At 38.6% G+C, this 15,087-nt stretch overlaps 1 protein-coding gene across 1 annotated transcript in view; it reads left to right on the forward strand.

Moving 5' to 3' along the window:
• Positions 1 to 15,087, forward strand: part of LANCL2 (LanC like glutathione S-transferase 2) — a 61,916-nt gene that overhangs the window by 1,223 nt on the left and 45,606 nt on the right. The window lies entirely within an intron of this gene.

The raw sequence follows: 15,087 nt of genomic DNA on the forward strand, positions 1-15,087 counted from the left end.
AGAAGAAAGTGTATTGATGCCCATTGTAGGAAGGATAATACAATATGCCACCTCAAAATATGCCTCTTTCTTATGAGGGTTCTTTTGAGCTGGTTGTTTTTAAGAAAATGTAAACAGGCAGAATGTCTGAAAACAGTAGCACTTACACTTCTGTAAGAAACATTTGCAGTTACAAAGGAAGTCTCCATTTGTAAAGATGTCCCCCTGTCCGAGGAAAAGAAGTTGGACAAAAATCTCCAGAGAAATGGAGAAGGCCCAACTTCAGTCTGCACAATAGACCATACCCTTCTGTACCACGCTTTTCGTGGTTGTAAATGGCCGTCCACTGCCAATATCTTTTTTTAGCTGTAAATGGTATTTAAGATGTGCCTTCAGCCATGTTGGGAGGTACTCTTTTCCTGAGTATCTCCTGTAGGGATGCAATAAGGGGTAAGCCCTATAGGTGTGGGAGTGAAAGAATTCACCAAAGACTGAGTGGAAAACAGAAAAGATGAATTTATTGAAATACCCTGCAAGGGAGCAGGGGGCGAGACAGAATATGTATGTCTGTGGGCAGAAGGATTTGGGGCTCTATTTTATAACCTATTTTCACTGGCGTTTTAATGCCTGGATGAGTAGATCTTTGCCAGTTGCTCTTTGTTAAGACATCAGGTGAGGGGGTGGGGATGGAGTAGGGATGGGCTTCCAAACAGATGTCATGCCTGGTTCTGTTTGCCTTGTTTCCAAATTCTTGGGAACTCTCCAAACCCCCCTGTAGAGGCAGGATGGTCACAGAGCAGGATCTCTATGATTGGAGCAGACAGGGTAAAGAGTCCTGCAGCCCTTAGTGGCTTTTGCAGACTTTTATTGAGTTTACCAGGTACACGGCAGGCAGGGGTGCCGAAGGGCCAGGCGGCTGGCAGGCCTTCTAGCCCCTGATGAATTTTCACTCTTTCTGGACTCTCCAGCCTTCTCTCTCTCTCGTTGCTTCTGCTTCTCTGCTGGTTCTCTCTTTCGCTCTCCTGGCTTCCCCGTGACATCGCCCTTAATAAGCCTAGTACTAGCGCAGGTGAACCCACCTGCATATGCCCACACCCTACTCCAGGTGCCCCGCCATCAGGCATGCATTCAGGACCGCGGGATCCATCATCAATCCTAATGGCAAGAGGGCAGAAAAGCCTGATACTTTTCTTCCCCTACACCCCCTATTGATCATGTAGATCCATGTCCAGGTTCTCATAGCAACTCTGTCAGTTTCCCTTATCTATTTTGTGTTTCCAGCATTGTTCAGCTGAGCAAAGTACAGACTAAGGTTTAAGTAGATACCCCTAAATCTCCAGGTACATGTAAATATACATTTATTGAGGTATAAGGTTATTAAAATTCTGTTTGTTTTCTCTTGTTAATCCATCTTTTTTATTACAGGGGAAGGAGAACTTTCCCCCTGTAATCTGAGCCAAGAACTTAGAAGTATAAAGAAAAAATTTTTCACCCCAGCAGGCACCAGTGAAGGCTTTTCAGATAAAGTGACATTTATGTGGCCCTTGAGAGATTACATGGGGATTTGCAAGGAGTTAAGAAGTAGACATTAAGAGAATAGCAAGGAGTAAAACTTGACAGGAGAAGACAGAGCTTGAATGTATTAGGTGATAATGACCCTGAAAAGGTAGATAGGAGTCAATTCAGAAAGACTTGATGGATCCTAAGGATTTTAAAATCTTTAGTACAGAAAAATGAAGATAAATTTCTGACTTGGTATCTATAATTTAGCATAATCTTGAGTTGTTGGAAATGCTTTATTTCATAATTTAATTTTCCATATTTTTGTTTAAAATATCTGTTCAATTTAAAGTTTGTTTAACAGCATAATATCTCACAAAAACAGAAAGCATACAGGCACTTCTCAACCATCCAAAGAGATAGGATTCTTTTTCTTCATTTGGAATGGACTGAAGTTGGGGTGCAGGAGACAATGCAATCTTTTCTGCAGAGTGAGATTTATAGACCCAGCGCATCAGAATTTCTTGAAAGAGTCTTAGCAATGCAGATTCCACCCTGGGTCAAATGAATCAGAATCTGCATTTTAACACAATCTCCAGGCCATAGGATCCACGTCCCTGTTATGCTAGAAGAGCTCTACAGTTACGTTGAATTTCCGTTCAATATGAACATAATCTCCAACCTATTTTCAATTCCTGATATAGAAAGACATTGCCATAGAATAGTAATGGGGAGGTTATGGTGTTATGGCTAACAAAACAGTACAAACTAGTATTTCCCATCTGTTGTAAATAAATTGGGAGTAGACCACTTGGGGACTTGGATACACCTGTTTGACTCCTACTTTTCTGCCACTTATTAGCTGTCAATGTTGGGCAAGTTAGTTAGCCACATGGAAACCTCAGTTTTCTTCCACATCAATTAGTGTAATAATAGTACTTCCTTATCCATTGTGACAAATTAGTTAATACATGTAAGAACTTAGAAGAGTAACCGTTAACATAGGATAACAACAAATATCAACTTGTAGTAAAGGGTTAAATTGAAAAACTAATTGAAGTGCTTAATATAATATCATTGTGGGGCCTCCCAGGTGGCGCAGCGGTTGAGTGCCATGCCACGCTGCGAAGCTGTCCAGAACATTATATACACCATTGCATTATTTAAGGATGTGTTGGTCAACGATGGCCTTCATAGGCACTGGTGATCCCAATAGGCTATTATACCATACAGCCTAGGTGTACAGTGGGCTGTTGATCTAGGTCTGTATAAGTGCACTCTGTGACATTCACATGATGATGAAATTACCTAACAGTGCATTTCTTAGAATGTAACCCTGTCATTAAGCGAGCCTGTCATCATGATCTTGTTCCAGTAAACAATATTATAAGCTAATGTGAAATAAGGGCTGTGCAACATACTTCATGGAGGCCCTGGGTGAGGGTCATACTCTGTAGGAACAGCTAGCATCCACTAGGCCCAGAATAGGTTTTGAGCATTTTACGTGAATATAATTGAGTGTAACAAACTGAGTTTCTTTTTCAGAAAATGCTTCTCCCATAGATTTTAGATAATACATTAGAGCTATTTGTATCATCAAAGTGAAACCTAACTTATCTGAGAACTTTTAATCAATAAATATAGTCTGACCACAAATTTTCACTTTCCTTATGGATTCCTTATTGTTATTTTATCTAAAATTATGATACTGGTGGCACAAGGGGTTGAGACAGCACTATGAAGTGATCGCAGCCACTGCAGCATGAGTTCGATATTCAGCCAGCCAGGGAGCAACCTACATGGCGCAGCACACCTCTCCTGTCTTGCCCGCTGCTCCCCTCAGCAGTCTATTTCACTCAGTCTGCCTGTTCTGTTCCCCAGTCTGTGTTTGGTGAATCTTCTTACCCCTCCCCCGCCCCCTGCTCCTCTGGCTTGTACCCCAGTTCTTTTTTTTTTAAAGATTTATTTATACAAGAACTGGGGTCCAGGCCAGATGCGTAGGTGGGTGAGAGGATTCACCAGAGACAGAGCGGGGAACAGAACAGGCAGACTGATGAAATACACTGCTGAGGGGAGCAGCGGGTGCGACAGGAGAAGTCTGCCGCGCTATGTGGGACCCTTGCCAGCTGGCTGGGATCCAACCGGCCTGCAGAAGCTGTGGACAGCTTCACAGCACAGCGCTCAGCTGCCTGCGCCACCAGGGGAGGCCCTACCCCAGTTCTTGTACGCATAAATAAATCTTTTTAAAAAATAAAATAAAATAAAATTATGATACTTTGAGCCCTTGTCATCAGTTTATCAATATACCAACACTTAGCAGTTGTCCTTGGTTCTTTATTGCAGTTATAAACTTTGTTTTGGTTATATTAATCCCCTAAAGAGTATACATAGCCAATTATCAATTAATTTTTAGGACACAAAATTAATACATCAAAATTGGATAGTTGTAGGTGTTTAAGATACGTAATCTAGAATATAATACTGAATTTGAAATAAGAAAAACAGGGAAAGACCACATTATGTAAATATGTGCCTATTTTGAAAAGAATGAACTATTTTTAAACATCTAAGCAAACAGCATTTCTTTGACACAGATTTGGTTTAGGTAACTCTAATTTTATAAATCTTCCTCAACTTACTAAAAATACTACCTGTGAAGATAGATATTCCACTACCATCTGTGTGTGTGTGTGTATGTGTGTGTTCATTTACTTTAATAACACATTTACCATGTATCACCATGGAATGTAAATTCAGGTTAGACAGCAGAATTTCACAAGTACAATAATGTATTCCATAGTTTCTCACTGTTTGTGTACGTCTTGTCCAACCAGCTTTCTTATAAATCATTAATCAGCTACATTATAGGTATTATAAATAATATTAATAATATTTTGATATTTATGATTACTCTGGGGAAAATAAACATACTGTACATAATTAAAAAGTATTCTTCATTTCCCTTTGCATTGGTGCTGAAAATAATAAGATAATACTTATAAGTCATTCTAATACAACAGCAACAAAAATATAATTCTGCAATTACAAACGAGCTAAACTGAAATCCATCATTAAGTTATTCTCATGTTGGCCTCCCCGGTGGCACAGCAGGTTGAGCGCCACACTGTGAAGCTGTCCGCAGCCTCTGCAGTGCAGGTTCGATTCCCGGCCAGCCAGGGAGATTCCCACATGTGGGGGCAGACCTCTCCTGTCTTGCCCGCTGCTCCCCTCAGCAAGTGTCTTCAGTCCATCTGCCTGTGCTGCTCCCTGCTCTGTCTCTGGTGAATCCTCTCACCCTCCCACGCATCTGACCTATACCCCAGTTCTTGTATAAATAAATCTTTTAAAAAAAAAAAGTTATTCTCATGTTTACCAGCTTTTTAGCTTAGGTTTAAACACACACATTTTCCATTGTGAGGAGGTTTATGGTGTTATAATCTATGTACTCTTCTTCAAAAGCCAACCAGCTCTAGAAACCGAACTATTTAATCAGTCCAGGAGAGAGGCAGAAACAAGTTAAATTAATGGGTAAATAAGACTGCTACATAACATCAAAAGCATACAAAAAGCAAAAGCATATCCTGCAGCAACTAGGAGTATTTTAATTGGACTGTTGCCTTCTTTAGAACTAATTTCATCAGAAGAGTAAGAAGGTGGACATTTTACCACCATCAAGAGCTTCCTGTTTCTTTTATGCTAACTTGACTCCACTGAGTGACCTAGTTAGTGATCCAGTCACTAGGTAAATCAAGCCTGCAAAGGAGGTCAGTATTCCTATTACCATGTTATTGTCTGATCTACTCAAATAATTTATTTTCAACATTAGCATATAACCTCAATATGAGAGGTCTAATTAAAATACGTGTCAACAAGGCCAAAACAGCATCTCTCCCCTAAGCTTTAGGTTTTGACCTGAATTCCTGAGACATGGGAAAGCACATACCAAGAGTCATTGATCTCACAAAAAAACTTAGGCTGCCATAGCCATATGGGTTAGGTGAGCAGACATTACAGTATTTCCTCTGCTCTTCAATCTGTGCAGTCAGTATACAACAATTGCTGTAAAACCCCACCATTTAGTGGGGATAGTGCCTCATTAGCATTATTGTGTAAGTTGAGATCCCTGATGTTCATCAGGGATCTATCAAAAGATAGAGCTTTTTTTTTCCCCCTTTTCCCTTTGAGGTAATGTTGGGGTACTATTTTTCATTTACTTTTGTTTGCACTGTGTTGTGTTAGAAACCCAAGCCCCACCCCCCATATGTGTAAATCATCACAGAGCATCTTACAAAAGAATATTAGGCTACTTTCCAAAATTCATAACCCCAGAAAAAAAAGGTTTGTTAAAACCTTTCCTAAGAAAGAATTACTTACTGGTTTATATATATTTGCATAAATACTGTTAGTATAATTTTTGCATCTTATCACATATATAAAATGTAGGTCAAAAGCTATTTTAATTGTCCTTAAAAATGTGGGCAAGTGGTTCTTAGCTTCAGTTTTTTTCATTGTAATGTGAGGATGCTAATGTTTTTACAGGATTATAAAGATTAAAATAGATGAAGTGTCCCAGGTCCTAGCACATATTGGGAGTGTAGTAAATTGTTTTATTTATAAACTCCCCTGGTGTATGTAAAGTACTTTTTATTGTATTATTTTTATTGCGTTAACAATGGTTTACAACATTGTATGTTACACCACCACACCCACCACCAAAACATCCATAATCCTCCACTATAGTCTCCCCCTTTGCTCCCCTCCCCCTGCCCTTACCCACTTGTAGCTCCAATTTTGCAGTCAGGTATATAGAGTTGGCTTTGGTTTTGACTTTCTGTTGCTTTGTTTAGTTTCTCTATATTCCAGATATGAATTAAATCATCTGGTATTTGTCTTTCTCCTACTAACTTATTTTACTTAGTGTAATATCATTTAGTTCCATCCATGTTGTCGTAAGATTTCTTTTTTTTCCCCCCAGTAGCTGAGTAGTATTCCATTGTGTATTGATACCACATCTCCTTAATTCACTCATCTGTCTTTGGGCACTTAGGTTGTTTCCATAATGTGGTTATTGTAAATAGTACTGCAATGAACATAAGAATGAATATGTCCCTTCAAATTAGTGTAATTGCATTGTTAAAAAAGACACAAAGAAATGGAAGGACATTATCTGCTCATGGATCAGAAGAATTAGCATTATCAAAATGGCCTTCCTATCAAAGCAATTTACAGATTCAGTGCAATTCCAATAAAAATATCAATGGCATTCTTCAGAGAAATAGAACAAATATTGCTAAAATTCATATGGAATTATAAAAAACCTCATATAGCTAAAGCACTGCTGACTAAAAGGAAGGTAAATGGAGGTATTACACTCCCAAACTTTAAACTTTACTGCAAAGGCATAATAATAAAAACAGCATTGTACTAGAACAGAAACAGACACACAGACCAATGGAATCAAATTAAAAGCCCAGAAATAAAGCCACTCGTATATGGTCAGTGACATACACATCTATACAAATCTATGACAGAGGAGCAAAGAATGTGCACTGGAACAAGGAGAGTCTCTTGCTGGGAAAACTGGACCACCACACACAAAAGATAGAAACTAGACTACTACCTCACACCATGCACAAAAACAAGCTCACAATGGATAAAAGACTTGGGTAAGTCTTTTGACTGAAATCACAAAATATGTGGAAGAAAATATAAGCAAAACATTCCATGGCATACACCTCATAAACATCCTTGAGGACTACTCCCCAGAAACAAAGAAAATGAAGGAAAAGATAAGCAGCTATGACTATATCAAACTAAAAAGCTTCTGTACAACAAAAGAGACTGTAACCAAAACAAAGAGACACCCCACAGAATGGGAATAAATATTTGTATGCGATAGAACTGATAAGGGACCAATATCAAAGATCTACATAGAGCTTATACAAAACTCAACAAAAAAACAAAGCAAGCAACACAGTCAAAAACGTGGGCGGAACAGCTAAAAGGACACTTCTTCAAAGAGGAAATGCAAATAGCCAACAGACATATGAAAAAGTGTTCAACATCACTTATAATCAGGGAAATACTACCACTCACACCAGTGAGAATTAAAAAAACTGGCAACAACAAATGCTGGTGAAGATGTGGAGAAAAAGGAACCCTCTTATGCTGCTAGTGGGAAATACAGGCCCACATCAAGAAACAAGAAAGAATTCAAATAAACCATCTAACCTCACATCATAAGGATATAGGTTCTGATAAATTATGTCTTCATTTTCATTAGTCTTTTAATTTTTCCTTTGATTTCCTCATTGACCCTATAGTATTCAGAGTAGCAGGTTTTAGGATAGTGCTTGGACATCCTTGTGGGCCATTCTGCTGCCATAAAAAATTTAGCCTTTTGGTTTAAATATTGAAGTCACGATAGCTGCCTAGGTTCAGACTTGAGTTCTGCCAGGTACTCTTTCAACAAACTACATTGTCTCTCTCCTTGTGTTTCATGTTTGTCATCTGTAAAATGGGAGTAATAATTGTACCTTTGCCATGGGATTGTTAGGATGACAGTGACTGTGATGGATGAAAGGGTACCCATAGGCGGATATAGTCTGCGCATTCTTCTGATGATGTTTAAGATACAAGTTCCTATATAGACAGCTGTGCAAAGCGGGCTCAGCTGTACTTTTTCTGTTAGAAGAACAAGCTTTCCTGGCTTCTAGCCCCATAGAGTACCCCTGATGTTACTTTCTAGTTAAGACAGGGTCTTTTAAGTCCTTTACATTTCTTCTTCACTTTTCCAAACAGGCTACACAATTGCCTGCCTCCAGAAGTGAGGATTGAGAACAAACCTAGTAAATTCCTGAATGTCTTCTGCAAGGGTGTCATGAAGGTCATTTTCCAGGATGTGTCATTTTCCTAGCAGCTTCAGACTGCAGATGTGTCTGATTTGCATATATCAGTCTACATACACGTACACATTTCCCACATATACAATATTGCACATTGCTTTTCACCATCTAGTATGTGGCATCATTATTACATTTTTTTTATATAGAGGCATGTTTTTTATTTATTTATTTGTTTGTTTGTTTTGTTTATACATGCACTGGGTACAGTCAGAAGCGCGGGAGGGTGAGAGAATTCACCAGAGCCAGAGCGGGGAGCAGAGCAGGCAGAAGGACCAAAGTACACTGTTGAGGGGAGCGGCGGGCTGCAGGAGAGGTCTGCGTGCCATGTGGGACCCTCCTCCAGTGGCCGGGGAGCAGCCGGGGATGCAACCAGCCCACAGAGGCCGCGGGCAGCTTCACAACCCAGCACTCAACCGCTGTGCCACCGGGGAGGCCCCATTATTACATTTAAATGTGTCTCATTAGACCAGGAACTCTTGAGGGTGGGGATCTAATCTATTCAACTTTTGTTCTAATAGCAGTGCCTGGCACATGGAAAACTGATTATTTTTAAAAAAAATAATAAAATCTAACTTTAGATTCAAAATTTAGTAATGATCCATATTTTTTTCCCTCAACTGTTTCATAGATGTCTAGAAGTTACATAAATATTTGTAATGCTGGATATTTCATCATAAGTTACATTATTAATGTACATTATTAACACATTAATATATGTGTTAATAATGTACATTATGATTGTTAAGTTTATACCAAGATTAAAAAGAACATCGACCTTTACCTTCAGTAACAGTTATTTTTAGGTTGAGCTATTCTAATCACCTGTAATTGTGAAATGTGTATCTTAATTGTTACCAAATTAAAAGATGCATCATAGAACATAACTTAATGAATGTGCTGTCCTGCTCTACGCCTTCTGTGAGACCTACAGTGAAGACAGAGCAGTGTGGCACGTGTGCAAGTGTTCCATGTTTTCAGAAATGACAGATAGGAAAAAATTACTCCCCATAATTATTCTTGTAAAATGTGTAGAAAGAATATCACAGCTAAAGAGCAATTTAATTTCCTAATTTTTTTTTTCAAAAACGTAACGGTGGTAGTTGATTTACTTAAATATCACTCAATGTCTTTATATCCACTTGTCTCACCTCCCTCCTTAATTTCTTCCTCCACCACCTCCTCCCGCCGCCTCCTCCTATCCACCCTCTCAAGAGAGCTCTGTCATCCTTATTCTGTGATTTATAATCACAAAAAGCATAATGAAGAGAAACCAATCTTGTCATAAGCATGCATCTTGTATCATTTGGAAGGAGAGGGGCAGTGGCACCTCACAACGAGCTTTATAGCCAGTGATTAATATTCACTCCAGTATAGCTTTGTTTTACAACACTTCTGGATTTCCTTGTTTGGGAAAATTGTCTAGTATGCAGAAAGAACTTTTTCTTTCTAGTTGCAATGTAATTATTAAAATTCAGTGTCAAAGTCAGAGATTAAACTTCCAAAATTCTTTACCCTTATGTCTCTGTTTGAAGCACATGTGTGTGGTATTCATTTGGTATAACTGAATGACAGTTGTGTTTTCAAAATCTGAAGGTAAAAGTTAAATGCAGAATAAAGCATAGATTTTCACAATAACTGTATAACACAGAAACCCAGGAATGTTACAATTAGACAGTCTTGTCTAGCCCCCAAAACTAGGTCTCTCCTTGTCCTTTCACCTAGCGTAAATGGTAAGTTTTCTTACCTAGAAACCAGAAATCATTGGATAATGTGAAGATTGATTGAAATATCATGAAAAAGGCAGGTAGTCAATAATTGTTAGTTGTCTTTTTAATACAATTATAAATGAGATGAACCAGTAAAAATTTCTCCTGGTACAGTAATCTCTATAAATGCAAATAGGATTATAGCATAATAAATTTCCTTTATTCATGAGACTTTTGTTCCATTATAAACAAATTAGCAGTCTCTTATCAGAGAATCAGAAAATGAAGTTTTTGGAAAGATACCTTAAAGGAAAGGGCAAAGAAATTATTTTTACAATAAAATTTTGGCAGGTATTAAAAGGAATTAAAGTGCAAGCCACAAAACTATACTCCAGTGGCAGTTATAACAAACAAAGCATATACTTTGGAATAAGGAAATCATGAAAGAGCTGTAAGCCTGAGTTCAGCTACAATTAAAACTCAGCTTGAAAGTATTTTAATTTGGGGCCTCCCTGGTGGCACAGGGGTTAAATACAGTGCTATCAAGCTATCATCAGCCAGGGAACAACCCACATGGTGAAGCAGACCTCCTGTCTCTCCCGCTGCTCCCCTCAGCAATGTATTTCAGTAGATCTACCTGTTATGCTCCCACTCTCTCTAGTGAATCCTCTCACCCCCTGCACCTCTGGTCTATACCCCAGTTCTTGTATGCATGAATAAATAAATCTTTGGGAAAAAAGTATTTTAATTTGAATTTTTTTTTCCCTTGTAAGAATTCCAGAGGTAGGCAGCTATTGGGTTGATTCATTTCAACAAAATCAGGTCAGGATCTTCAATTGTTTTATGTCTTTCCTGATTTTTGCTTTATACTGTAAGGTGACTGGTGTAGCTCCAGACTTCACATCCAATTTTATAGCAGGAAGATGGGAAGAAAAGGGGGAGTGTCACCTTTGTCTTTCTGTTTTATCAAGAAAAATAAGTACCTTCCCAGAGCTCTTAAAAGACTCACTCTTGGGTGTCATGGGTCAGAACTGTGTCACTGGCTGCTACTGGTCACACAGGAGTTTGGAGAGCAAGTCTCTCTTTGGGGACTGGAGACACTGCTGCTCAAATATAATCAGGACTGATAACAAGGAAGAAGGGTGTGGAAAGTGGATGTAAGCTAGTTTCTACCTCACAGTCTCTGCTGTACTAGATATTTAAAAAATGCTGTTCCAGTATTTTTCTTCTCATGCATATTTTTCTGCATCTCTTTGATGAATGTTGGAAATCAAAAGACAAGACTCGGGAGGCATTTTACTAATTTGGAGTCAAAAATCATTAAGTAGTTAGATGGAGGATCAGACAATAATCCTTTTGGGTATATTCATTAACAATGGTAAGGTGAAAACATTTACAAAGACATCATCAAAAAACTGGGAATGACAAATCCATAAAGCATCGTTAGTAAACAAAGATTGAGAAAATGAAATCTATTTGTATATAGTACTCATTATATCATCTCTGACACCATTGAAATATTAGTACTTTATTCTTTATGAATGATACCATTTTATGATATCTATCATTTTATTATAAAAGTAATGATATTTATAAATATTTTCATAAAGTTACTCTTAGCTTTAGATCTCTGGTTCAACTTTTCCCTTAAATATTCCTTAAGTAAAAATTATTGCAATTTACCTGTTGTTTTATAACATTTAACAAAAGATACAACTTTGAAAACTAGTGCTATGTCTTGGTCAGTTCATAAAAACCATTGTCCCTCCTCCCATTATAACCTTGAGCAAGTGATAAATAATGTTAAGGGGTAAAACCATGTTCAATGTCCATATCATAACACAAATCTTTTACATATATATGTAATATTCACATTTCAACCTATTTGGAGTAATTGGTTGGTTTTAAAATGGATGTACTCATCTAAATGCTCAAATATTACAATGACTTTAAAATGTGGACAGGAAGAGGGAGATTAATAGTGTTATATCAAGCTGGGATGCACAAAAAGTATGCATAAACTGGATTTTTTTTACTTTAAAAGCAGTTTTAAGGAACTTATACTTTTGATAGTGATGGAATAAGACACAATTGGAATACTCCATACAAAACAAGTATAAAACTTGGATATAAAAACTTGAATATAATACTTGGATAAAAAGCAACTGTGCAAAAGTATCAGACCCCAGAGTGTTGTTGCATTTTGTGTTATATCCAAATTCTATAGCAGATAATTGTATGTATTTTTCTATTTTGTGATTGAAAGGAGGAAGCCAAGAGAGGTTATATATTCCTTCTATCCTGAAGCTAACTGCCATTACTTGGTACATTCAGTGGCAGCTGTGGTGCCTTTGAGGTCTATTTTCAAGACAACCAAAATGGAGACTGAACAACCATGACTGCTAAAGACAATAAGGGAGGGAGCTGAACTAGAGAAATGGTCCTTAAATTTCATCTGAATGTGTATTTAACCAACTTTTGAAATAAGCACCATGCCAAGAACAGCTATGGGAGAAAGATTTGTGTGTAAAAACAAAGATCTGAGGTGGAACCAGAGCTCCTGCCCCAGAAATTGAATTGTCAAATCAATTCAGGTAGGAGAGCATCCCACAGATAGCATTGCAGATACAGACAAAACTGCCTGATGTAATGAGAACCAGAAAACACAACTCACTACAGGCAAGAGAGCGGCCTACAGAGTAGCATTCCAGACAAAGTATGAAGCTATCTGATATATGCAGAAACCAAAAAATGGAAACACTCTCAAGAGCAAAAAAATAAACAGGTCAGACAGATGGTGAAGCCACAGAGGTGGTTTTTATGACTGTTACAACTGTCTTCAACAAAATAAAATAAGCCTTAGACAACTGAAAACTAGAAAATGTCAGCAGAGAAATAGAAACAATAAAAGTGATCTACAGTTGATCCTTGAACAATGCAGATTTGAACTGTAACTTAAACAATTTTTTTTCTCTACCCATGGGTTCTAAATGCTCACATTTAACCAACTATAGATGTGGGTTGGTTGAATCCATGGTTGCAGAAGCATGTGTATAGAAAAGGTCAACTATGGATCTGTACCACAAGTTGTGTATCTGTTCTTCAACAGACACTACAATTGTTTCTATATCTTGGCTATAGTAAATAACATTGCAGTAAACATGGGGGTCCATTTATCTCAAGTTAGTGTTTCTTCATCCAGTTTTTACTAACTTCCTTCAGGATAAAAATACTCATCCATTCTACTTGTTGCAGAATTCTTAATTTTATATGTCTTATATCTATCCTTCCTGTATTAGACTAGTGCACCCTTGGCCTGCATTCTGTTCAGATTCCCTACTACCAAGGCATACTCTTCTACACTTGGGGAAATGAAATAGACCCAGATTGGGTTTTAGTTTGGCTGCAGTGCCCTGGGGGTACAGAGGAATCATTAGCTTTTCTGTGTGACTCATGAGGGAGATCCTAATGGAACCCAGACATAGTCAGCTGAGCCTTGCATTTTACTACCCTCAAATATCATATGTGCTCTCCCCTTCTGCTCCCTCCCCATAGTCAGTTCCTTAGTCCTGGAGCCCTCACCCCCCCCCCCAGATCACAAAGCCCTCATTCCATCACAGAGTCCCTTCTGTGGCACTCTAGGTATCAAGGAATGTAGAGTCTCAACAGCTGGGGGACAGGGCAATTTGTTCTCCCTTTCTTCCTGAGGAGACATCACCATTGTCTATTTAACACTAAGCTTGTGGCTTCTAGGAGGTGCTGCCACTAAAATAGAATGTTCCTTCTACCCAATCAATGTAGCCAGTCTCACAGTGTTTAAATTTTATCATCATCATCATCATCATTATCATTTTTGTTCCATGGAGTGTTTTTACTTCTATTCTGGAAACATGGACTCCCACAAAGGTCCTTTCTTGTAGGTGGCACCCAGGTCACTGCTTTGTACACACACCCACAGAAACCCTTTGTTCCAGGGTGACCCCAGGTCACTGCTGTGCACACACACTTCTGTACATACACATTCCCACATGTCCCTTTGTTCCAAGCTGTCCCCATGTCATTGCTCTGCACACGCCCCCCCCCCCATAAAAGCCCTTTGTTCCCAGGTCACACCCACCTCACTGCTCTGCACACACTCCACAAAGAAACTTTGTTTCAAGATATCCCCTGCTCACTGCTCTGCATGAACTCAACAAAGGTCTTTTGTTCCAAAGTACCCCCAGCGCACTACTTTGCACTGGCCCTTGAAAGCCTTTTGTTCTAAGGTACTCCCAGCTCACTGCTCTGCAAACATCCCACAAAAGCCCTTTGTTCCCAAGTGACCCCATGTCACTGCTCTGCACACATTCCCACAAAAGCCCTTTGGTTCAAGGTACGAATTCCCTGCTTTATACATACCCCACAAAGACTCTGATTGGAGGTGACTCCTAGGTCAGTGCTCTGCCTATGCCCTCTAACCAGGCTGAGGGACTCTTGCACTGCAGCAGTTGCCCTGCACCAGTGTTCTGAGAGGAGACTCCTCTGGTACCATAACTCTCACAAAGACACTGCTATTCCTTGATGGATACCAAATTTTTATTGTTAAAAGGAGGGGATGAAAACAGGACATCTCATGCTGCCTTGTTATTTATGTCACCCTAGTATTTATATTTGTTAGTTTTTTCCCAAATATCTACAGGGTTTCCAGATCAGAGATTTCTTGTTATTTACCAGACAGAGAATAACCAGTGAATGAGCCTGACCTGTAAGGTAAGGCAGTGAAAGCCAGGTCAGATACTCTACATATACAAAGTCTACTGTAGGCAAGGAAAGAAAGAAAATTGTGTGTGCTTTTTATAAAGGGGAAACAATCTAATTCACTTTTGAGACAATCTCATTGAAAACATCTTACTCTGAGTCTTTGGAATATAAAAATAAACTCATTATCTTTGGTTTTCTGATTCGATATCTCCCTGGTCTGGGGTCTTGTCCATTTTTGAAATTTAAATACATACCTC

Source organism: Talpa occidentalis, unplaced genomic scaffold (genome assembly GCF_014898055.3).
Source record: "Talpa occidentalis isolate TD23 unplaced genomic scaffold, MPIMG_talOcc4v2.1 talOcc4.10, whole genome shotgun sequence".
NCBI lineage: Eukaryota > Metazoa > Chordata > Mammalia > Eulipotyphla > Talpidae > Talpa > Talpa occidentalis.